This window comes from Eleutherodactylus coqui, chromosome 1 (assembly GCF_035609145.1).
Source record: "Eleutherodactylus coqui strain aEleCoq1 chromosome 1, aEleCoq1.hap1, whole genome shotgun sequence".
Lineage (NCBI taxonomy): Eukaryota > Metazoa > Chordata > Amphibia > Anura > Eleutherodactylidae > Eleutherodactylus > Eleutherodactylus coqui.
Window position 1 is genome coordinate 400,704,666 of NC_089837.1, and position 25,736 is coordinate 400,730,401.

Here is a 25,736-nt window from a genome sequence, read left to right on the forward strand (position 1 = left end):
CAAAGTGACTGTAACACTGAAACAGCTGCCGAGTAAAGGTAGTGTTCATTTTCCAGATCCATGTTCCATCTATTTTGTGTACCTACATGTCCCTCGGCTGATATGCACTTCTCTGGAAGTTCTCAATGGCCTGGGCATAAAGTAGGGGCAGATGACTAGTTACTGAGGGTGTGGGTACACACTGTTAGAACACGACTCCTATTCTATGCAGTCTTGAATCCTCTTCTTATTTGAATGCTAAGCACAGTTGCTAGGAGACTGTCCCATAGATCAATCAACTTTTCTCTTCACAATTACTTTGCTTTGTTGCTTAACAGTATTCTTCCATATATGAGTAATTTCAATAGCTGCTGTTCTGCTGGTTATTTGTGCATTCATACATATGGCTGAATTACGTACACGTTTACATCTATCGGTAAATAGTAGATGCGATTAGAAATTTCATTGATTGATTTAGTTAACTTACTTTATGTAGTGACTCTTAAAGTGATTCTGCGCTTTGATGATGATTATCCGTTCAGTTGCATCCGATCCTCGGTCACTCCATAGATCAATGCATTTCTGTCCTTTACGTCTTTCTCCACTTTAGTCAATCCCTTTTGTCCCCTTAAAGGGGTTCTGACACGAATAATGTTTTTATGCTTTAACAGTCATTGTTCCCTGGTCTGCCTAATGGACACAGGGAACCCATGATTTTTGGCTGTTAAAACATAAAAACCTAATACTTACCATGTCTTCTGTTGTTGTTGTCATCAGGGGGGTCATCTCTCGGCAGGCTCTCTTTTCCTCTTCTTCCTCCGATAAGCTGCCCCCTCCGGGATTGCGCGCATGCGCAGTGGAGAGGTGCCCTCTGACAGGAGTCAGGACGGGCCGTGTCTCCACTGCGCACGCGCAGATTCTCGGAGTTTAGCCAGGATGGATGGGTCGCCCACAACAAGCACTGCTTGTGACGTGCATGCTGTGGGCGGCCCGTCCGTTCACCTTGGAAGTGGCTGACGGACAAAGCAGAGCAGGAAGCGGTCATTTTGACGGCTCCTTTTCTGCTTCTACAAGCCACAGATGAAGAAGCCGGATGGAGGGGACATGCCTTGCGATCGGTCCTGGCCAGGCAAGGTGAGTAAATTTTTTTTTCCTTTGACATAAAAGGCTATCTTTTACTACTTTTTAAATTATTTTAATTTTATTAAGGATAATGTGTACAAAAAGGGGGAAAAAAGTAATTTTTTTTTTTAATTTATAGGTCTTGATTTTTAAATTGATTACAATAAAGTACAGTAATGGCCTTGCCATTTCATTTTGGATGTTTTGATATATAATATGTATAATTTAGGATTACAGGGCCGATATGGTGACAATTTAGATTGGTATGGGTGGTGGTTTGCTTTTATTTTTCAAATATATTTGCATTTTATTCTGTAATTGTTTTTTTTTTACTTTTTTTTGTAACTTGTTTAAAATCTAAATCCCCCATGACATCATCACGTCATTACTGGGTCCCATAGAGGAAACAACATTTCTGCTTTCTATATTTTCTACATAGTGCCATTGAGCACTACGTACCCTGAAAGAGAAGGCAGAAGCAGTTAAAAACCTGAAGTCCTCAACTGTGTGAAAGCAAAGAATAGAGCATCAAGTATTTAAAGCAAGTGTGCTTACCTGGGAGCACTAGTGGAATAGCGCTAGAGAATGCAATGGGACAGCTGCAGCCCTTCTCCAGTTGGGACACCAGGAACGGAAAAAGATCAGAGTAGCGGCGCTGCTGTTTTTTTTATCAGTGAAGCCAAAGGGGATCAAGAATAATTTTATTAGGGCTACGCATTACAAAGTCATACAGACTTCTTCATCAGGCCACATTACAAGAGCGGACGAGTGAATAATATTTAAATAGGCAGCCGAGCACCCGACCTGTTCCTGCTGGATTGCAGGAGCTTTAATCAATCATTATTTTTTCTCTGGTACATTTTTACAGCAGGACAGCAGGACCACTTGTAGCAGTCTATAAGAGGGGATACTTGCAGTTAATGTCTCTTTTAGTAGATGACGTACAAATAATATAAAAATAAAGAAGACCGTAGCACTCCGAATCCTGCTCCAAATATGTGGTGTATTTATTCACCAGAACATGTGGAACGCTTCAAAAATAACTGATCTATTTTAAGCAGGACTGTCAAAATTGGATTAGTCTTTAGCTTCTTAGAAGGGTTCCTTGACAATAAGATGATGATAAAGTACATATTCTCCTGCTGGGACTCCAGTGATCAGGTATCTGGAGAAATCTTGCAGTAAGGCCTCATTCAGATCTATGTTCCAAAATACTCGAAAATCCAATAACAAGGTTCCAAAGAAACCACAGAAGAACATAAAAAACGCCATATAGGGTAAGTATATCAAAGTCAAATAGACATAGCTGGACAGATTGAAGGCTCATCTGCCAGTGTAGATTTTCAAGCATATCAGAGATGATTGACCAATACCGCCACCAGGTGCTCAATGCTGACAGCATGGAAATTTGTTCCTGGACGGACTTCCAGAACTTTCCAAACTGAAAACCAGTCAGAAGACTAGAATCTTGTAAGGTCTAGAGTCTATCGTCTTGGTTTACATGTCTTTGTTTATAACATCCAAATAAAAGTAACTAAAGGCAGTGATGCATTTTGAGGATGTGAGTCCTCTTTCTCAGGCAGTTTAGTAACACAACCCAACAACGTTTTTATAATATATTACAAAAAGAAGTGGAGATATCAAACAAAATCACCCGTTCTCATTAGGGTAAACTTTCCTGGAAACCTTTCCCATGACTTATTTGCAGCACTTTAAACATCCATACCACATCCCTCCACTCCAAAATATATGTTCTGATACTTGAGAACAAGTACCGCTAGTAGCTGCAGTTTTCGGCATAAACGCTCATGCCCATGGTGGAACACACACACTTACATCGATGACATAAGGATGTTCAGATCATAGAGACATCAGAACGCTTGATTACTTTGGAGGCAGCATAAGAAATTGCAGTGCTTGCACTCCACCATAGAATGCCTCTAAAATATAGAACTTCGATTTAAATGTACCATAAAATGCGCATGTATATTAAAAGGGGTTTTCCAAAAAAATACGATTGATGAACTATCCTCATCTATAGTTGATAAACCGGACTCTGCCACTTGGGACCCTGGCCAATCACCTAATCAGGTACCTGCTGAAAGGCCCAATATACACTGGGGCTGGAACAGAAGCCGCTACTCCGACCCGTGTAGTGGCTGGTGCTTATAATTGCAGGTGAAGCTTCTATTGTTTTTAATGAGAGCTGTAGCTGCAGTTACAAATGCTGGCCACTACACAGTGGTTGGAGCAGCAGTTTTGCTCCAAGCCCATTGTATACTTGCTCCTGAAGATTTGATTGCCCGGGGTCCCAAGCAGCAGATCCCAACTGCTTAACTATTGATGATCTTCAGAATAGGCCATCAATAGTATTTTCATGGAAAATCCCTTTAAAGTTGAAAAAAGGCATTGAGTACACTTAAAAGTAATTCTTTTTTTAAAGCTATAATTCCAACTACCCCAAGAATCTCATTTCAGTGGCCTCAAAACGTTGTAAAAGATCCTTTCATCTAGCAAACTGTATAAAATGAAGAATAAAAGACAAATAAACTCACTTTCTTTGTTTCCTACCTTGAAGTGTAATTTCCACTGTTACCACAATATTGGAAACAAATTTGTTCAGTTTAGGAGTAACACAATACTACAAAAGGACGAGTACGTGTGGTTCATCGACTACAGCAAGGCATTTGACTGTGTCAAATGTGACAAACTTTGGAAGTGTCTGAAGCAAATGGGCGTCCCAGAACATTTTGAACAGCTTATAAGGTCGCTTTACAACAGCCAGGAAGCAACAGTCAGGACAGCTTATGAAAACACGGATTGGTTCGGAATCGAGAAAGGCGTACGGCGAGGCTGCATTCTATCAGCAGTCCTTTTCAATCTGTACGCAGAAATGATTATGAGGCGATGCAATTTGGACAAATTAGAAATCGGAGTCAAAATCGGTGGCAGAATTGTCAACAACCTCCGATATGCAGATGACACCACCCTACTTGCAGAAAGTGGAAGGGACCTGGAATACCTTATCCAATGTGTGCAAAAGGAAAGCAAATGCATGGGACTGTACCTTAACAGCAAGTAAACAAAAGTAGGCAACGGTACAGTGAACATAAAAATTAACCACGAAGAAGTTGAGTCAGGCCAAAATTTCATCTTCCTTGGATCCAAAATCAATTGTAATGGGCAATCTGGACCTGAGATCAAGAGACGGATTACACTTGGTAGGAATGCAATTCAAGGAATGGAAAAGATCTGGAAAAGCAAGGATATTAGCATTGCAACAAAAACCAGACTGATCAATGAAATCGTCTTTTCCATAATGACGTATGGTTGCGAAAGTTGGATGCTCAGGAAAACAGACGGAAGAAAAATTGATGCGTTTGAACTATGATGCTGGAGGAGAATGCTACGGATACCATGGACTGCCATGACAAAGAACAAGGTAGTGTTAGATCGAAAATATCATTAGAGCGCAAAATCATCAAACAGCGGCTCTCTTTTTTTTGGCCACATGATGCAAGCTAACTCACTGGAAACAGTACTGATGCTTGGCAAGATCAATGGAAAGAGAAGAACAAGACGACAAAGAATAAGATGGCTAGATACAATCTAGGCCACCACGAACATGTCAATCGCAGAACTGAAAGAAGTGGTGAAAGACAGAAATGCGTGGAGAACATTGATCCATGGAGTGACGGAAGGTCGGATGGGACTGAACTGATCATCATCATAATAGAAGGACAATTTTCTATCACGTTTTATTTAATCTGTTCCTCATCCTATGTTTACGTCTTAGAGTGTGAATACGGTTTTGCAGAATATTAGTCGGACTATCCGCACCCTAAGAGTCAATGAACACAGATGGAATATTATTAATGGATTTACCAAAATGGCATCTCCAGCCATGCAGTATGTATGCATAATTTGGCTTTATTTTGTATTCTGACTCTGTTTTGCCTTTTTGCTCCTAGTGTTTGATTAAGGTCCATTTGGACTGAAGCGCTACATTGTTTGGATTGTCAACTCAAAACTGACACTGCTTGAATCACAATTTTTCTCATACAAATGTGTTTACCTGAGTCTTACTCTATGTAATGCAATCATAGAGCTGATGGAAAGCATGCTGTGTACCCACTTCTGTGCAACACTCCAGATATTAATCATTTAAAGCTTTTATTTTTCTATCATTAAGATTAATAGAAAAGAACATCCAGGACTGAATGGAGATCACACCAAAATACCGCTGCTGAAAGTCTGATGTATATCCTGTAATATGAATGAATGCTTGATTTGATATTGTGATTGAAGATGGTTTATATGCTATGGTAATAGAAATATAGGACCCCCACCAATTCCGAAGATGTAGGAAATGCAGCACTAGGGTAGCATTGCATCCCTGTCTGAGTTTTTCCTGCATAGTAGTGCGGTAAATGGGAATGCATTTTAACACTGTTTTTAGTATAACTCTACATTACCCCTTGTTAAAGGTTTTATACTTACATTTGAGGGAAGGGGGCTCCACCATAGTGAATGTTTACCGGATGGAGAAACACCCAGCTCACTCTCTGTTACAGGCTGCTGGAAAGTGAAGACTTTTTTTTAAGAAACCTTTTAAAGCTGTGACAACATTTATATACTATGACTTGGAAAGAGCCTACAACGTATGATAGTAGGTAGCTGAGTGTTTCCAATCGAGCTCCAATAGTAATGGCAATTTTCAGCATTTTTAGAAACCACCTGCTTACAGTGTTCTGGAAAATTGCATAAAATGCTTCTTAAATTGTTCTTATTCTAACATATCTATGACAGTACGGCAAATATGACATGTGCTTTATACTGCATCGGGAGTTCTTTATTGCTGCTAGATGGTTTGCTGAATAGTTGGTTGAACTACAAAAGTGAAAAAGACAGATGATATTCCATAGCAATGTATCCTTTTATTATTTTAGCATGATATTATCCACAAGAGGGCAACAATTCATAATGAAATACTTGAAATAAGCCAATCCAGGCTGTATTTTGAATGTATTGCATTATATTATTCATTAGTATATAAAGGTGAGTCAGGAAGGGCATTGTTTCTCATTAGGGAGAGCCCCTACAAGGTGTGAGGAGACTTATAAGGCCACCCATGCTCCTCTGGGAAATATGCAAGTAGGGGAGATGGAACAATACCTCTGCAAGTGGCGCTGCAGATGTATTGTTCCATCTTCATATATATATATATATATATATGTGTGTGTGTGTGTATATGTATGTATAATATGTATATGTATATGTATATGTATATGTATATGTATATGTGTGTGTGTGTGTGTGTGTGTGTGTGTGTGTGTACATGCTTCCTACATCAGCAACAATTGTTATAGCAGTGTAGGTAATCACGAAGGTAAGAAGAACTGAAAAAGATGCGCTCCAGATAAGTTGTGTTCTTTTCCAAAAGACAAACCCTTTCTAAGTATATAACTTGAGCCTAAGTAGCGCACAATTGTGTATTTATATGCAGATGATGCTTGGATTTCTGGAATAATGATGCAATGACACTTTTACTTTGCCATCATTTAGGTACTTTATTCCCACATCAATGGCATAATGACTCTTGGAGCCCTGAATGAACATTTCTGGGCTATTGTGTGTGTGTGTGTGTGTTTCTCATGCATCAAAAGACTATAAATATAAAGTTGAAAGTATTTAGTGAGCATGCAGTAATGTTAAATAACATATCCTATCTGAGGCTGGTAATTTACTCTGGTGGCAATTTAACAAAGATATGTATAGCTGCTGGAGACTAAATTATTGTAAAGTCTGTGTAGCGGTCTAAAATCAAGTGCGCAGTTGATCGCTGTCCGTAATCTACACATATACTCACGGGATTTAAAGAGTTGTTTCCCAAACAGTAAAAACAAACGTGTTCAGCACAGTTGAGCAGTACGGTTATTTTGGTGTTCCAATTAATGTTTCAATACATCACATAAGAGCCTACTAGACTAGGAGCCAGAACGGATAAATTTCATATTAAAGGGGAATACTATTGATGACCTATCATCAGGATAGGTCATCAATAGTTGATCGGCTGGGGTTCGTTACTCTGACCAATCAGCTGAGCGGGCCGTCAATGAGAGCCGAGCCTGGAGTTACAAGTACCAGTCACTATACGGAGGTTGGCGCGGAGGTTTCCGCTCTGACCTCTGTGCATTTGGAGCTGAAGTCTCCGCGCCCATCTCCGATGTAGTGGCCAGCGCTTGTAACTGCAGGCACAGCTTGCGTTTATTTCAATGAAAGCCATTCCTGCAGTTACAAGCGCCGGCTACTACATGGAGGTCGGCACAGAGGCTTCCATTCTGACCTCTGTGTTATTGCGGCGCTAACAGCTTGTACCCATTTAGCTGATCGGTCAAGGACCCGAGCGACGTACCCCAGCCAATCAACCATTGACCTATCCTGATGATAGGTCATCAATAGTATTTCCCTGGAAATTCCCTTTAAACACTAGTACCAAGTCAATCCCCAAAAGATTTCAGGGACTATGGCTGGGGATGTTACTGTTTGTTGAATTAGCCAAAACCATGTATGTATACATTTTAATCAATAATAAAATATGTCCTATGCTAGCATTAATAATAAAAAAAATCAAATGCCAGGATTTCAGGTTTTATTTGTCACTCTGCTAACCCTTAAAAACCCATAGGTGCCTCAATATAATACCAATAAAAACTTCAGCTCACTCCACGAATAGCACGCCCTCACACCAGGGGCGTAACTATAGGGGATGCGGTTTCACCCGGGCCCTGGAGCCTTAGGGGGCCCATAAGGCCTCTCTTCTCCATATAGGGAACCCAGTACTATGAATAAAGCATTATAGTTGGCGGCCCTGTTACAGGTTTTGCATTAGGGCCCACGGGCTTCAAGTTACGCCTCTGCCTCACACTATTGACAAAAAACGAAACCATTCTGAGATTGGATTAGGGTTTCCCTTTGTACATCATTCACTGTGTAATACAAAAGATGTGTTTAGCTTACTCTGTGGGTTAATACAGTTAACATAATACCAAACCTATTTAGTTCTTAGGTTTTACTGCTCTAAAAAATAAAATAGTTATATTGCTTTATGTCACTATATTTCACGCCACAATTTATTTTTATATGTTACTGAATACATTATAGGATACATGAAATAGTGACATTAAAAATACAACTTGTTCAAGTAAAAGCAAGCCATCGTATGGCTACATTGATGGAAAATAAAGTTACAGTTCTTGGAAGGCGAGGATGAAGAAGAAAAATGAACAAAACAAAAATTGGCCATCTACTCAAGGAGTTAGGCAGCTTTCACTTGGCCGAGAAAGTCGCGTGACATTTGTGCGTTGCAAGACGTGGGGATATGAATCCCATTCTTTTGAATGGAGACATATACACGAGTGATGTTTCCCCGCATGGCATGTTCCATGGAATACATCGCCAATAGATTTCAATGGGACTGCAATGTATTGCATGGCTCTTGCATAGCATGCGATGTGCATGCTAGTGCAATCAGAGATTTCCTATTGAAATCAATGGGAAACCCTTCCGATCCTCTATCGCACATGAAACTTGCGTGAGAGGATCTGAATTTCACAGATGCAAGGCATTTTTGCTTGAAAATCCCCTCGGAACTGGGCTAAGTTTCTCGGCCTGATATCATACTTGGCCATGTAGGTAGCCTTAAAGTGGAACTTTCATCTACGATCTTGCAAATCACTGGTCTAAAGGATTGTAGTCAGTGTTCTAATTGCATAGGAAATCACAGCAGATGGAGAATCTTGGTTCTTTTTAGTACTATTTAAAGGTAACCTGGCATTACCTTTGAGTCCCATAAACTACGTTATGGGGTTCAAAGGTGATGGAATGGGTAGTCTTTTTAGCCAGTTCTCTGCACACGCTCTCCCGGAGAGATAAATGGAACAGCACATACACAGATCTGGCTGAGTGAACATGCTGACTTTGTGGGGACACAGTGCTGGAATGGGGCAGCCAGTTAGTATGAAACACAGCTTCCCAGACCCCAGGTCCCTTACCTTTTAAGGCCCCCGTTCATAGCCGTGACAGAAAATCACTAGTGATATACCGCTGCCAGGGAACAGGGGGAAGCACTGAGAGGTCTCTGCTGTGAACCTATCTAACAGATAGGTTCACCACAGAGAATCGCGGCACGCCGCGATTTAAGTCCCGCTCATGGACAGGGGGCTGCGCTTCCCATAGCTATGGAAAGTGTGCACTGCATTGCTCGTGACCAGATTACCTATATAGACTTTTGATATATATATATATATATCAATTTAAATAGTTTGGAGAAACTGATATTGTACAGAAAAGGAAGTCAAAGGAACCACAAGAAACCTGCAAATTCCACATGACACATTTCTTACATGAGTACATTTCAGACTTTGCAGTTTGGATATTGTGATTATAGGTAAGTTGACTTCTTTCATACATGCTGGTTGTTAGAAATAGTAAAAAGTAAATAAGATTTTATTTTCAGAAGGTTGGTCTAACTTTTTGAACCTGTCTTTAGTGGTTTATCTTTCGTGTCCAGCAAAAGGTTTTTGTTCTGTCTCCATCGTAGCATAAATCTAATGAAACAATAATCAGATGTCTGAAGGTTCTCTTTATAAATCTATATCTTTAGCTTGTGTTTTATTCATAGGTGGGGTTCATTTAATAGCGATAACATGCTGTAGCTCAGGTTGTGGGTAATGGTGTCACGGGAACTTGCCACAGTTCTAGAGTTAGCACCGCACCAAGTCAGTGTACCTATAGTGTAGAAAGCAGAGAACTGATGGGCTGAGATCGAAATCCCCTAACCTTCTCTCCTAAGAGGAGTACAATCATTCCTTTTGAGAGAAGGAGAAGGGATTTTAATTACTATGTTTCTACTCTCCCTATTTACCACAATCAATCCAGATACACAAAAGAGCATTAATGGGAATTATAAGTAACAGTGGGCAAAAGTAAAGGTACTTAGAAATAAATATTGGTGCTCAGCTATCTGGAGAGGTTTATTAAAATATATATGGCCAGAATAAGAATTTATATACAATGCATACTAGAGATTATATATAAAAACCATTAATGACAGAGCTAGCATCAGCACTAGAAAAAACCTTGCCGGATACCAGGGCCCCCCATCTGGATTATAGTAACATAGTATGTTAGGCCGAAAAAAGACATGACCATCCAGTTCAGCCTCTTACCCCCATTATTGATCCAGAGGAAGGAAAAAAACTCCAATGAAGTAGTAGCCAATTTTTCCAATTTAAGAACAAAAATTCCTCTCCGACTCTAATCTGGCAATTGGAATAATCCCTGGATCACCGACCCATCTGTAGTATTTAGTGACTATGACATGTAATATTGTAACGCTCAAATAAAGCATCCAGGCCCCTCTTAAACTTTTTTATCAAGTTCACCATCACCACGTCCTCAGGCAGAAAGTTCCATAGTTTCACTGCTTTTACAGTAAAGAACATTAATGTTACAGCTGTTTATAGACAAACACAATCGGACCACATTTTATTAGTAATCAAGGTAGAAATTTACAGGATTCCAAAGGGTTTACTTACTTTTTAATGCATCTGTGTACAAATGCAGGTTGAGGATATTGTAATTGTTCTACTTACCACATACACAAATTTATTCTAGTTTTATATAAGTTCTTAATAGTCTGCTATTTTTTTAAAGTTGTAATTGGGGAAGCTGGTTAGCACCATTACAGCTCTTGCTAAGGTTTTCAGACCGCGTTTCCAGTCTCTTGAGTGGTAGCTCTGCCTTATTATGCAGTGATATGTAGCAATGGATGTCACAGTATATTTCTGTGGAGAACTGTAGAAAATCGGGGTGATAGCCTTTGTGAGAACTGCAATAGGGCTGTATTGATTGTCACTCGGTATTCAGAGACAAGCACTATATTTACTGAGATATCAATGTGCGATTGTTCTGATGAATTGCTTTTCCTTATGTATTTCTAGTGACTCAAAAAAACTCTAACAATAGGGATCTTCAATGGGATAGCACTTCAAACAAATAGAAACATCTATGAAATCATCAGTCAGTCGGTCCCAGAAAGAACTATTTTCCCAGTGTATTACATTCTTTGTATTAATCGTTGGTTCCTGTGGAAACATTTTGGCCATCCATCTGATCCACAAGTGTAGTGTTGAGCGATTATTGCAATAATAGGTTCAGGAATGACTGCACCAATTTAAAAAAAAATATTTGTGAATCGGAACTCCAGATTCTGACTTCCATTAAAACCAATAGATGTAAAAATCCGGTTCTCTAATTTGGCCTCCTTGAAGAACAGTGGAGGTGGTGGTGGCAGCAGCACAGTAGTCTTCTGGTGGGGTCCCAGGTTCAAATCTAGAACTCCAGCAGTGTAAGGCAGCAACACAAAGCCAACATACCTGTACTTTCTGCTCAAAGCAGAAAGCCAGTATTTTGGCAATTTTTGCTAAAAATTGGATCGGGATGAGCCAATCTGCCTGATTTTTATCACCCGGCTAATCAGTAGGATCAACACTACTCAAGAGAACCAATTTTTTTTCTTAAATGAGGAAAATTGGCTTCTACCTCATTGGGGTTTTCTAGCCTTCCTCTGGATCAACATTAGGTGGTAATGGGCTGAACTGGATGGACATATGTCTTTTTTCGGGCTTACACACTATGCTACTATGATGTCTATATAATCTGGCAGTGTCAGATGCCCTGTTTACCCTTTCTCGGCTTAGATGCATAGCCTATTACATTTTATAGTCTAACTGGATGTTTGGAGATGGGATGTGCAGAATGACCACACTCATTCTTTATATGAATACTTACATTGGTATTTCTTTTATGACTTGTGTGAGTGCTGACCGCTATATCGGTGTGGTGCATACCTTGATGTACAAGAAGCTCAGAAAGGCCCAAAATGCTAAATACATCAGTCTTGAGGTTTGGTGCCTTGTGTTTATGCAGATAATGAAGTCAATGGTTCAGGTGATAGGCAATTCTGTAACATGCGTGGAATTCTTCAATTTGAAACCGTTCCTCAGCTGCTGCTGGTAGCTCGTGTCTTTGGTTATATTACACCAGTTGAGGTCATTCTATTATGTTATCTCCAGATTAATATTAGACTTTGCTAGTTACTGAAGGAGACGGCTTCAGTGGTTAGAAAAATGCATTTTAACAAGGCATTTACAGTAACTATGGTTGTATAGTGACAGTGATACCATGGTGTTCCCCTTACCATATAAATATCATCCAATTCACGGTACAGAAATGACTATACAAGCCATCCTGCCAAGAATATATGGTTTTCAAGATGATACTCCAGATCACTGTGGCTCTGATGAACATAAACTGCTGTATAGATCCTAAAATGTAGTTCTTTGCTTTGAAAAGGTATAAAATAAGATTGTCGACATATTCAGGAGAAATGCCTCAATTTCAACATTGCCTCCAGAAAGAGAAAGCCATGAAGGAACATTAGATGTACTATGATAGAACAGATTTTATTTTATGCCATTGGTAAAGGTTTGGAATTTTGCTTAGATTTTAAATCAGCATGATAGTGCATATCATATGTAAAGGCGCAGAGAACAGAACTTCTTGCACACTCCATAATACTGATTGAAGTGCAGTCATGCGGAACAGTAGATAGACTTTCTTTCACACTTTGCATTATATACCCTGTCAAAATTGTCCTTCAAGACTGGCTCTGAAGACTGCAGTTAATGGAGGAAGCAGTTTGCATACTCGTGTCCATGGCCATGCCTATCAGTTTTTTTACAATTTATTTCTGTATATTTTTAAAAATCTCCATCTCTTTATTCAGCCATTTTGACAAGTTATACGTACCAAAAGAGTCAATACTACATACTTATCTTTCAGTTTGTTTCTCCTCAATTTTGACTGTAGGTTTTCTCCTGTCAAGGTAGAGTATTGTGCTGCACTAGAAAGGGAGAGCACAGTGTTTTGCAGAGAGACAACATCTTAACTAGAGATGAGCGAACGCGTTCGTCCGAGCTTGATATTCGTGCGAATATTAGGGTGTTCGGGATGTTCGTTATTCGTGACGAACACCATGCGGTGTTCTGGTTACTTTCACTTCCTTCCCTGAGACGTTAGCGCGCTTTTCTGGCCAATTGAAAGACAGGGAAGGCATTACAACTTCCCCCTGCAACGTTTAAGCCCTATACCACCCCCCTGCTGTGAGTGGCTGGCGAGATCAGGTGTTCGCCTAATATAAAAGTCGGCCCCTCCCGCGGCTCGCCTCAGATGCGGTGTGAGTTAGATGAGGGACAGTGCTGTTTATACCGGAGCTGCTGTAGGGAAAGAATTGGTAGTTAGTGTAGGCTTCAAGACCCCCCAAAGGTCCTTATTAGGGCCACTGATAGCTGTGTGTTGGCTGCTGTTAGCAGTGGGATTTTTTTTTTTTTCTCAAAATCGCCTCTGCAGACCGTTGCACCTGGCATTAGGGACAGAAGTGCTGCATAGGCAGGGAGAGTGTTAGGAGTGAGTGTAGCCTTCAAGAACCTCAACGGTCCTTTCTAGGGCCATATTTATCCGTGTGCAGTACTGTCCAGGCTGCTGTTGGCTGTGCTGCATTTTTTTTGGGCTTCTCAAAATCGCCTCTGCAGAGCATTGCACCCTCCATTGATACTGCAGGGAAAGAATTGTATAGGCAGGGCCACAACACAGTTATTATTCATAGAATATACGCAGTGCTGCCTGTTGGTGGGAAAAAACTGAAAACAAATCTATTTGTCCAGCCTGTGTCCGTCCTTACGCCTGTGTAGACGTGTGAGCTGCGTGAAAAACATTGCTAAATCATACGCAGCCAGCTACGCTTTACTGCTGGGTTCGCCATTTGCTTTCCTTAATTGGGAAAAAAAAATACCTGCTCTCCAAGAGTTATAATAACTCTGCTACCCTCACGTTCTGTGACACATAAGCAGGGACACAGCGCAGTTATTAAACTTCGCAGGTTCATTGAATATACGCAGTGCTGCCTGTTGGTGGGAAAAAACTGAAAACAAATCTATTTGTCCAGCCTGTGTCCGTCCTTACGCCTGTGTAGACGTGTGAGCTGCGTGAAAAACATTGCTAAATCATACGCAGCCAGCTACGCTTTACTGCTGGGTTCGCCATTTGCTTTCCTTAATTGGGAAAAAAAAATACCTGCTCTCCAAGAGTTATAATAACTCTGCTACCCTCACGTTCTGTGACACATAAGCAGGGACACAGCGCAGTTATTAAACTTCGCAGGTTCATTGAATATACGCAGTGCTGCCTGTTGGTGGGAAAAAACTGAAAACAAATCTATTTGTCCAGCCTGTGTCCGTCCTTACGCCTGTGTAGACGTGTGAGCTGCGTGAAAAACATTGCTAAATCATACGCAGCCAGCTACGCTTTACTGCTGGGTTCGCCATTTGCTTTCCTTAATTGGGAAAAAAAAATACCTGCTCTCCAAGAGTTATAATAACTCTGCTACCCTCACGTTCTGTGACACATAAGCAGGGACACAGCGCAGTTATTAAACTTCGCAGGTTCATTGAATATACGCAGTGCTGCCTGTTGGTGGGAAAAAACTGAAAACAAATCTATTTGTCCAGCCTGTGTCCGTCCTTACGCCTGTGTAGACGTGTGAGCTGCGTGAAAAACATTGCTAAATCATACGCAGCCAGCTACGCTTTACTGCTGGGTTCGCCATTTGCTTTCCTTAATTGGGAAAAAAAAATACCTGCTCTCCAAGAGTTATAATAACTCTGCTACCCTCACGTTCTGTGACACATAAGCAGGGACACAGCGCAGTTATTAAACTTCGCAGGTTCATTGAATATACGCAGTGCTGCCTGTTGGTGGGAAAAAACTGAAAACAAATCTATTTGTCCAGCCTGTGTCCGTCCTTACGCCTGTGTAGACGTGTGAGCTGCGTGAAAAACATTGCTAAATCATACGCAGCCAGCTACGCTTTACTGCTGGGTTCGCCATTTGCTTTCCTTAATTGGGAAAAAAAAATACCTGCTCTCCAAGAGTTATAATAACTCTGCTACCCTCACGTTCTGTGACACATAAGCAGGGACACAGCGCAGTTATTAAACTTCGCAGGTTCATTGAATATACGCAGTGCTGCCTGTTGGTGGGAAAAAACTGAAAACAAATCTATTTGTCCAGCCTGTGTCCGTCCTTACGCCTGTGTAGACGTGTGAGCTGCGTGAAAAACATTGCTAAATCATACGCAGCCAGCTACGCTTTACTGCTGGGTTCGCCATTTGCTTTCCTTAATTGGGAAAAAAAAATACCTGCTCTCCAAGAGTTATAATAACTCTGCTACCCTCACGTTCTGTGACACATAAGCAGGGACACAGCACAGTTATTAAACTTAGATAATTCATTCACTAGAGGCAGTGGGGCCTTTCGTTTTCCAAAAAGGGCAAAAATTATATTTGGCCTGCAGTCTTGCGCCAATTTATTTCCTGCCTGGGAAATCTAATCACTGGTAATACAGCATGCTGAGGGGTAGGGGTAAGCCTAGAGGACGTGGACGTGGACGTGGCCGAGGACGCGGAGGGCCAAGTGAGGGTGTGGGCACAGGCCAAGCTCCTGATCCAGGTGTGTCGCAGCTGTCTGCTGCGCGATTAGGAGAGAGGCACGTTTCTGGCGTCCCCACATTCATCGCCCAATTAATGGGTCCACGCGGGAGACGGTTATTAGAAAATGAGCAGTGTGAGCAGGTCCTGTCCTGGATGGCAGAAAGTGCTTCGAGCAACCTATCGTCTACCCGCAGTTCTGCGCCGTCCACTGCTGCCAATCCGAATCCTCTGTCTGCTGCTCCTCCTTCCTCCCAGCCTCCTCAGTCCACTACAATGACACCTGCTCAGGAGCGGGAACACTCCCAGGAACTGTTCTCGGGCCCCTGCTTAGATTGGGCAGCAGCGGTTCCTCTCCCACCAGAGGAGTTTATCGTCACTGATGCCCAACCATTCGAAAGTTCCCGGGGTCCGGGGGAAGAGGCTGGGGACTTCCGCCAACTGTCTCAACAACTTTCTGTGGGTGAGGAGGACGATGACGATCAGACACAGTTGTCTTGCAGTGAGGTAGTAGTAAGGGCAGTAAGTCCCAGGGAGCAGCGCACAGAGGATTCGGAGGAAGAGCAGCAGGACGATGAGGTGACTGACCCCACCTGGTGTGCAACGCTTACTCAGGAGGACAGGTCTTCAGAGGGGGAGTCAAGGGCATCAGCAGGGCAGGTTGCAAGAGGCAGTGCGGTGGCCAGGGGTAGAGGCAGGGCCAGACCGAATAATCCACCAAGTGTTTCCCAAAGCGCCCCCTCGCGCCATGCCACCCTGCGTAGGCCGAGGTGCTCTAAGGTCTGGCAGTTTTTCACAGAGACGCCTGACGACCGACGAACAGTGGTGTGCAACCTTTGTCGCGCAAAGCTCAGCCGGGGAGCCAACACCAACAGCCTCACCACCACCACCATGCGCAGACATATGATGGCCAAGCACCCCGCAAGGTGGGACAAAGGCCGTTCACCGTCTCCGGTTTGCACCCCTGCCTCTCCCCCTGTGCCCCAACCTGCCACTGAGATGCAACCCCCCTCTCAGGACACAGGCACTACCGCCTCATGGCCTGCACCCACACCCTCATCTCCGCTGTCCTCGGCCCCATCCAGCAGTGTAGTTCAGCGCACCGTTCAGCCGTCGCTTGCGCAAGTGTTCGAGCGCAAGCGCAAGTACGCCGCCACGCACCCGCACGCTCAAACGTTAACCGTCCGCATCGCAAAATTCATCAGCCTTGAGATGCTGCCGTATAGGGTTGTGGAAACGGAGTCCTTCAAAAGTATCATGGAGGCGGCGGCCCCGCGCTACTCAGTTCCCAGTCGCCACTACTTTTCCCGATGTGCCGTCCCAGCCCTGCACGACCACGTCTCCCGCAACATTGTGCGCGCCCTCACCAACGCGGTTACTGCCACGGTCCACTTAACTACGGACACGTGGACAAGCACAGGCGGGCAGGGCCACTACATCTCCCTGACGGCACATTGGGTGAATTTAGTGGAGGCTGGGACAGAGTCAGAGCCTGGGACCGCTCACGTCCTACCCACCCCCAGAATTGCGGGCCCCAGCTCGGTGCTGGTATCTGCGGAGGTGTATGCTTCCTCCACTAAAGCACCCTCCTCCTCCTCCTCCTCCTCTGTCTCACAATCAAGATGTGTTAGCAGCAGCATGTCGCCAGCAGTCGGTGTCGCGCGGTGTGGCAGCACAGCGGTGGGCAAGCGTCAGCAGGCCGTGCTGAAACTACTCAGCTTAGGCGATAAGAGGCACACGGCCCACGAACTGCTGCAGGGTCTGACACAGCAGACCGACCGCTGGCTTGCGCCGCTGAGCCTCCAACCGGGCATGGTCGTGTGTGACAACGGCCGTAACCTGGTGGCGGCTCTGCAGCTTGGCAGCCTCACGCACGTGCCATGCCTGGCCCACGTCTTTAATTTGGTGGTTCAGCGGTTTCTGAAAAGCTACCCACGCTTGTCAGACCTGCTCGTAAAGGCGCGCCGGCTCTGCGCACATTTCCGCAAGTCCCACACGGACGCTGCCACCCTGCGCACCCTGCAACATCACTTTAAGCTGCCAGTGCACCGACTGCTGTGCGACGTGCCCACACGGTGGAACTCTACGCTCCACATGTTGGCCAGGCTCTATGAACAACGGAGAGCTATAGTCGAATACCAACTCCAACATGGGCGGCGCAGTGGGAGTCAGCCTCCTCAATTCCTTTCAGAAGAGTGGGCCTGGTTGGCAGACATCTGCCATGTCCTTGGTAATTTTGAGGAGTCTACCCAGGTGGTGAGCGGCGATGCTACAATCATTAGCGTCACCATTCCTCTGCTATGCATCTTGAGAAATTCCCTGCAAACCATAAAGGCAGCTGCTTTGCGCTCGGAAACGGGGGCGGGGGAAGACAGTATGCCGCTGGATAGTCAGGGCACCCTCCTGTCTATTTCTCAGCGCGTACAGGAGGAGGAGGAGGAGCATGAGGAGGAGGGGGAAGAGACAGCTTGGCCCGCTGCTGACGGTACACCGGCTGATTGCCTGTCATCCTTTCAGCGTGTATGGCCTGAGGAGGAGGAGGAGGAGGAGGATCCTGAAAGTGATCTTCCTAGTGAAGACAGCCATGTGTTGCGTACAGGTACCCTGGCACACATGGCTGACTTCATGTTAGGATGCCTTTCTCGTGACCCTCGCGTTGCACGCATTCTGGCCACTACGGATTACTGGGTGTACACACTGCTCGATCCACGGTATAAGGAGAACCTGCCCACTCTCATTCCCGAAGAGGAAAGGGGTTCGAGAGTGTTGCTATACCACAGGACCCTTGCGGACAAGCTGATGGTAAAATTCCCAGCCGACAGCGCTAGTGGCAGAAGGCGCAGTTCCGAGGGCCATGTTGCAGGGGATGTGCGTAGATCGAGCAGCATGTACATCCCAGGCAGTGCAACAGTCTTTAAGGGCCTGGCCAGCTTTATGGCTCCCCACCAAGACTGTGTCACCGCTCCCCAGTCACGGCTGAGTCGGCGGGAGCACTGCAAAAGGATGGTGAGGGAGTACGTAGCGGATCGCACGACCATCCTTGGTGACGCCTCTGCCCCCTACAACTACTGGGTGTCGAAGCTGGACACGTGGCCTGAACTAGCCCTGTATGCCCTTGAGGTGCTTGCTTGTCCTGCGGCTAGCGTGTTGTCGGAGAGGGTGTTTAGTGCGGCTGGGGGAATCATCACAGATAAGCGTAGCCGCTTGTCAACCGACAGTGCCGACAGGCTAACACTCATCAAGATGAACAAAGGCTGGATTTCGCCAGACTTCTGTTCTCCACCAGCGGACAGCAGCGATACGTAAGCAATACGTAGGCTGCACCCGCGGATGGAAGCTACGTTCTCTCTCACCATCCAAAACGGGGACATTTCTGCTTCATCAATCTGTGTCTAATATTCCTCCTCCTCCTCCTCCTGCTCCTCCTCCTGAAACCTCACGTAATCACGCTGAACGGGCAATTTTTCTTAGGGCCACAAGGCTCACTCAAATAATTTTTCTGAACAATTTTTATAAGTTTCAATGCGCTTAAAAGCATTGGAACTTTAACTTGAACCAATTTTTCGTTACACTGGGCTGCCTCCAGGCCTAGTTACCACTTAAGCCACATTAACCAAAGCGATTAATGGGTTTCACCTGCCCTCTTGGCTGGCCATGGCCAATTTTTGGGATGTACATTAGTACTGTTGATACAGCAATTTTTGTGGGCCCTCGCCTACAGTGTAATCAAATTAATTTTTAGCCCACCTGCATTACAGCTGACGTTACCTCAGCTGTGTTGGGCAATGCAATGGGATATTTTTGTGTACCGCCGGTGGGTTCCAGGGAGCCACCCATGCTGTAGGTGCACACTGAGTTTTTAATACTTCTGTACACTTCTAAAGAACCCGTCTGACTGGGGCATGCAGTGTGGGCCGAAGCCCACCTGTATTACGCACGACATTACTACCTCAGCTGTGTTGGGCAATGCAATGGGATATTTCTATGTACCGCCGGTGGCTTCCTGGCACCCACCCAGGCAGTGGGTCCACAGGGAGTTAAACCTACATGTGTCCACTTGTAAAGAACCCCAGTCTGACTGGGGCATGCAGTGTGGGCCGAAGCCCACCTGCATTACGCACGACATTACTACCTCAGCTGTGTTGGGCAATGCAATGGGATATTTTTGTGTACCGCCGGTGGGTTCCAGGGAGCCACCCATGCTGTAGGTGCACACTGAGTTTTTAATACTTCTGTACACTTCTAAAGAACCCGTCTGACTGGGGCATGCAGTGTGGGCCGAAGCCCACCTGTATTACGCACGACATTACTACCTCAGCTGTGTTGGGCAATGCAATGGGATATTTCTATGTACCGCCGGTGGCTTCCTGGCACCCACCCAGGCAGTGGGTCCACAGGGAGTTAAACCTACATGTGTCCACTTGTAAAGAACCCCAGTCTGACTGGGGCATGCAGTGTGGGCCGAAGCCCACCTGCATTAACCCTTTCCAGTCCACTGTGTGACCTGTGAAGACATTAGGGTTTAAGGCTGTACAGCTCCGTTGTTGGTAGACGTCCGTCGGGGTTCTCTTACTGTATATTGCCAGCCTCTCTGCTGTCGGAGCCTATCCTACGTGTCAGCTCATGCAGTACTGGCTTTAGCCAGCATATAGCGCCGTTGTATAACAGCAGAAAAAGAGTAAGCCCCCTAGGAAAACCATATACAAATTGGATTGGAAAGGGTTAAGCACAACATTACTACCTCAGCTGTGTTGGGCAATGCAATGGGATATTTCTATGTACCGCCGGTGGCTTCCTGGCACCCACCCATGCTGTAGGTGCACACGGAGTTTTTACTACATCTGTACACTTATAAAGAACCCCAGTCAGACTGGGGCATGCAGTGTGGGCCGAAGCCCACCTGCATTAAGCACGACATTACTACCTCAGCTGTGTTGGGCAATGCAATGGGATATTTCTGTGTACCGCCAGTGGGTTCCAGGGAGCCACCCATGCTGTGGGTCGACAGGGACTTCACAATAGGGAGTTGTACCTGCCTGTGTCTATGAATTAAAAAGCCCGGTCTGACTGGGGCATGCAGACACCTTGACAGAATGAATAGTGTGTGGCACATAGGTTCCCCATTGCTATGCCCACGTGTGCAGCTCCTGATGGCGGTGGCACAGGATTCTATTTCTCATTGCTTCTGTACAGCATTGTGGGCTATCGCTCCGCCACTTTTAAAGAGGGTCGCTGCCTAGCCGTGCCAACCTCTGCAGTGTGTGCCTGCGGTCCCTCGTCATGGCAGACGCAATTCTAAATAGACATGAGCGTGGTGTGGCATGAGGGCAGCTGAAGGCTGCGCAGGGACACTTTGGTGTGCGCTGTGGGGGGGAGGGGGGGCGGTTGGGCAGCATGTAACCCAGGAGAAGTGTCAGTGGAGTGTCATGCAGGCAGTGATTGTGCTTTGTTGGAGGTATTGTGGTGCTTAGCAAAGGTATGCCATGCTAATGAGGGCTTTTCAGAAGTAAAAGTTGTTGGGAGGGGGGGGGCCCACTCTTGCCGGTATTGTGGCTTAATAGTGGGACCTGGGAACTTGAGATGCAGCCCAACATGTAGCCCCTCGCCTGCCCTATCCGTCACTGTGTCATTCCCATCACTTTCCTGAATTGCCCAGATTTTCACACATGAAAACCTTAGCGAGCATCGGCGAAATACAAAAATGTTCTGGTCGCCCATTGACTTCAATGGGGTTCGTTGTTCGAAACGAACCCTCGAGCATCACGGGAAGTTCGTTACGAATAACGAACACCCGAACATTTTGGTGTTCGCTCATCTCTAATCTTAACCCTTTGCAATCCAATTTTGGATTTAGGGTTTCCTAGGGGTTTTTCTTTTTCTGCCATTATACAATGGTGCCATCTGCTGGCTAGAGCCAGCACTGCGGTATGGGACATGCTGGAAAGGCCTCCGACAACAGAGCGGCCAGTAATATACAGTAACAATACCCTGCCTGATGTCCTCAACATCAGAGCTGTACAGCCTTCAATCAGAATGTCTTCAGACATCAGACAGTGGATTGGAAAGGGTTAATAAGGGTTCTACCATTATAAAACAAAAAATCAATATTAACCTATTCCTTCCCTGTCAGTCATCTTACCGCATCTTCTCCCCGCTGATCTTCTCCTGCCTCCTGCAGTCCCCACAGGTAACCTCATCTCCAGCCGGATGATTCTTCTTCTTCCAGTGACAAAGCATCCATTGCCGGCATTCTCCTTCCTGCAGGGCAAGGTACCCAGTCACTAGTGACGTAGCGTTCATTGCCTATCATGGAGTGCCAAGCCATTGCTGAGACTGCGCATGCAGACTGTCTCTCTGCAATATTATATGAACACTGGCAGCAAGACATGTGCGGTCTCTGCAATAGATCGGCATTCCTTGCTAGACAATGAACACTAAATCACTAGTGACATAACCTACACTGACCAGCAGGAAGGAGACTGCTGAGAATGGATGCTCCATAACAACAAGAGGACCAGATGGCTGGAGGTGAAGTGACATGGGGGAAGATCAGCGAGAAGAAGATGCAGTAAGAAGACTGCCTGCGGAGGAATATGTAAGTATTGATTTTTATGTTTCCAATGACAAAACCCCTTTGAGTGTGGTCACCTCCATTGAAATGATTTTAGCCTGCAGAGCTTTCACCTTAGTGTGGAGAATGGCAATTTCAGAATGCGATGAAGTTTCCAGATGTCGTAGCATCAGCTTTTGAAAGGAGAGATCCTCACTTCCAGGGTCAGTAAGGGAGTGGGACTTCCTTTCATTTCATGGAGTGAGTCTGTCTCTTGCGGTGACTGCTTGGTGGATGTCAAGTATTCAGTGGAGCAATGATTTTGAGACAGTGGAAATGCCATGCTGGAAGAGGAGGCCAAGTCGGTGGCACATGTCGTTGTCAGGGTTCGAATCAAGGAGCTCCTGTACTCCAAGCGGCAACTCTTTCTATTGAGCTGTCTAGCCCTTTGGATATTCCCCTGTATAAACCTGGTTTGTGTTCCTTGCCTCTGCAATCCAGTTCCTGTTTGAATCTGTCCAGTTCTCTAGACATCTTATTTAAACCAGGCCTGGCAAATCGTGAGATTATTCTGCTTTTTGCCTGTAAGCAAGCTATTCTAACTACCTGCTCCTTATACAGGGTACACTTCTGTTGTGTACCAACCTCTGGCTTCCCCTGACTATGCTACTTCTCTGCACTGGTCGCAATAAGAAGCTCCGAACCTAAACAAGACCATGGCAGTCGTGGCCAATGTCATCAGAGAGCAAAAGCAGCAAGTAAGCCTAATTGTTGATCACTGGTCATCCTTGTTCTGCATACTTTCTCAAGGTGTCTGATGGGTGAGAGAGGAAGCCCCCTTCTCTCTGTCTGTGTTTTACATGTTGCGGTCGCACTGACTGTGGCATGTAAAGAGTTAAGCAGCAGGGATAGAAGGTTTCTCTGGTCCTTAGTGTTGAGCAGGAGTGAAGCTGTTATCCAACGGCTGAGCACCTACTCTCCCTGGCATGGGAGACCGGCACAGGCTTGTGATGCAACCGCCACCAAAAGGTGTATGGGCAGTCGTTAAGGGGTTAAATTGAAACATTGTGTCCCAAATATTTACTTGGGCCCCTATTATGTGGACATCTAACTTGCTGTTTGTTGTTGAGGGATGGGAATATATTATTGTACTAGTTTATAATGCGCTTAAGTGAAACCCTACTAAAGTGTTGTAATGTGGTTTCCTCTGACTGTGTTACTGCCACAAACATCTAGCCCCACCCAGGTTGCAAATTACAGTAACCAGCTGATATTTGGTCAATGCAACATTACTTAGAAAACTATATTGAAAACCTCTTTACTGCACCACATCCTAGGGAAACCTTCTAGAAAGTTCTGAAACAAAATAGAAGGTCTAGTGTTTCATGGTCCTCTCCTTCAGTCAGTTCTAGTTTTCCCATCACACAATGGTTGTCAGTTTCAGTTTTCCCTCTCCACTTTTAAAAACCCCTAACTTTTATTTATCCATGAAGCTAGATGTCTGAAGGCTTGTTATTTTGTGGGATGAGTTGTATTTTTAATGGTATTAATTAATGTAAAATGCAATGGACTGAAAAACTTTCCAAAGATTCTAAGTGGAGTGAAATGGAAAGGAAAAACAAAATGTCCTTTGTGAGCAGATCTTGTTTCTATGGTGTACTGCAGCAAGAATGACATGATAACTTTATTCTAAGGGTCAGTACGATTACAATACGAAATTCACATATTTTATTTTTTAAGAGTAGTACCTAAAAAACTCTTTGGAAAAAAAAATGTAATGATTTTCTGCCGCCATCTTCTGACAGCTATAACTTTTTTTCTGTCGACATACTTGTACGAGTGCTCGTTTTTTTGCGGGAAGTTCTGTAATTTCTTTTGGTACCATTTTGGAGTACATACAACTTTTTGATTGCCTTTTAGTGCATTTTCTTTGTAGAGTTGGGGGTACTAGAAAAAATGCTATTTTTTTCTGACAATGCTATTTTCTTCACCATGTGGGGTAAATAATGTGTTACTTTTATAGATCAGACTATGATACACAGTGATACCAAACAGGTTTTTGATTAAAAAAAAAACAAAAAAAAAACTTTTAGTACCTTTTCTATTTTTTTTAATAATTAAAAAACTATTTAAACTGATTTTTACTTAATTTTTTTTTTTTAGTTACCATAGGGGACATGAACTTGCAATGGTTTGATCGATCCTGCAGTATAATGTAATACCATAGCTTTACATTATACAGCGATCTGACAGGCAAGCTGCCATGGCAGCCGTGGGGGGTTTCAGAAGGATGAGATCGCGACAGGCTATTTAGGAACATCGATCAGGGCATTTAAAAGGCTAACAGCTCCAATCAACAATGCTGGTAATCGGATTTGTTGCAGGCAGGTGTCGTCTGTAAGGAACAGTAGGCACCCGCACTGTATAGAGTGGGATCGACCGCTGATCCCCTCCAAACAAGCCCCGAACCTCCATGACGTAACTGTGCGTCATGGAGTGTTAAATGGTTAAAGAGAATCTGCCAGCTCAAACTTGTTGTCCTTACTACAGGCACTCTATTATAGAGCAGGAGGAGCTGAGCAGATTGATATATAATTTTATGGGGAAAGATTCACTCCAACTTGTATTTTATTGCACTCGCCCCTGTGAAATTAGCCTCACTCAGACTACTTCTACAAGTAACAGCCTGCGGAACCTACAGCACAGACCAGATCCCAATTGGAGGAATAAAGGTACCCCCCGAGTGTTGTCTCCATACTTAGTCCAAAGCTAAATCCGTATGTGACAAAGTAAAAAAAACATAAAAGCAATATAAATTTGGTATCCATGAAATAACTTTAACATGTCATTTTTTACACATAGTGGGCGTCATAAAAATTGAACTAAAACAACAGTAGCACAATTTAGCTTTTTTTTACATTCCACCCAATGAACATTTTTAAACATTTTTGAATACATTATTCAGTCCATTAAATGGTGCCATGCCATTACAAACATCACGTCCTACAAAAAACGTGCCCTCGTTATGGCTAGTTCGATGGAAAAATAAAAATGTCACAGAGCTTGGAAGGCAAGGATGGAACCGGCAATGAAAAAAGCTGTAGTGGAAGGGGTTAAAATAACATCCACTTTCAGCTGAAGTGGTGGCTTTTCCTTGATTAGGGGTTATTCACAGAAACGCATTGTGCAGCATATTGCACAAGGCAAATGTGTGCGTGTGATACGCAGTGAATAGAACCCATTGATTTCAATGTATTTTGTGCACACATTTCGTTCGCGCAAAAAATGTATCACACTTATTGCGCATGAACATAGCACATATTAAGCTCATTTAACTTAATTGCCCATTGAAAACAATGGGAGTATGCTTGCGGTTTTTTTTCGCTTACGCAAATATGCACGGCGTGAACGTGCAAAAAATACAGTAAAAGACGCACAGGCGCGTGCAAAAAGGCAACAGCCATCACACAAATAAG

The 25,736-nt window shown here is 44.2% G+C and overlaps 1 pseudogene; it reads left to right on the top strand.

The window, feature by feature from the left end:
* The first annotated feature begins 11,820 nt into the window (after positions 1-11,820).
* On the top strand, positions 11,821-12,607 carry LOC136599803 (G-protein coupled receptor 183-like; annotated as a pseudogene).
* The last annotated feature ends 13,129 nt before the right edge of the window (positions 12,608-25,736 follow it).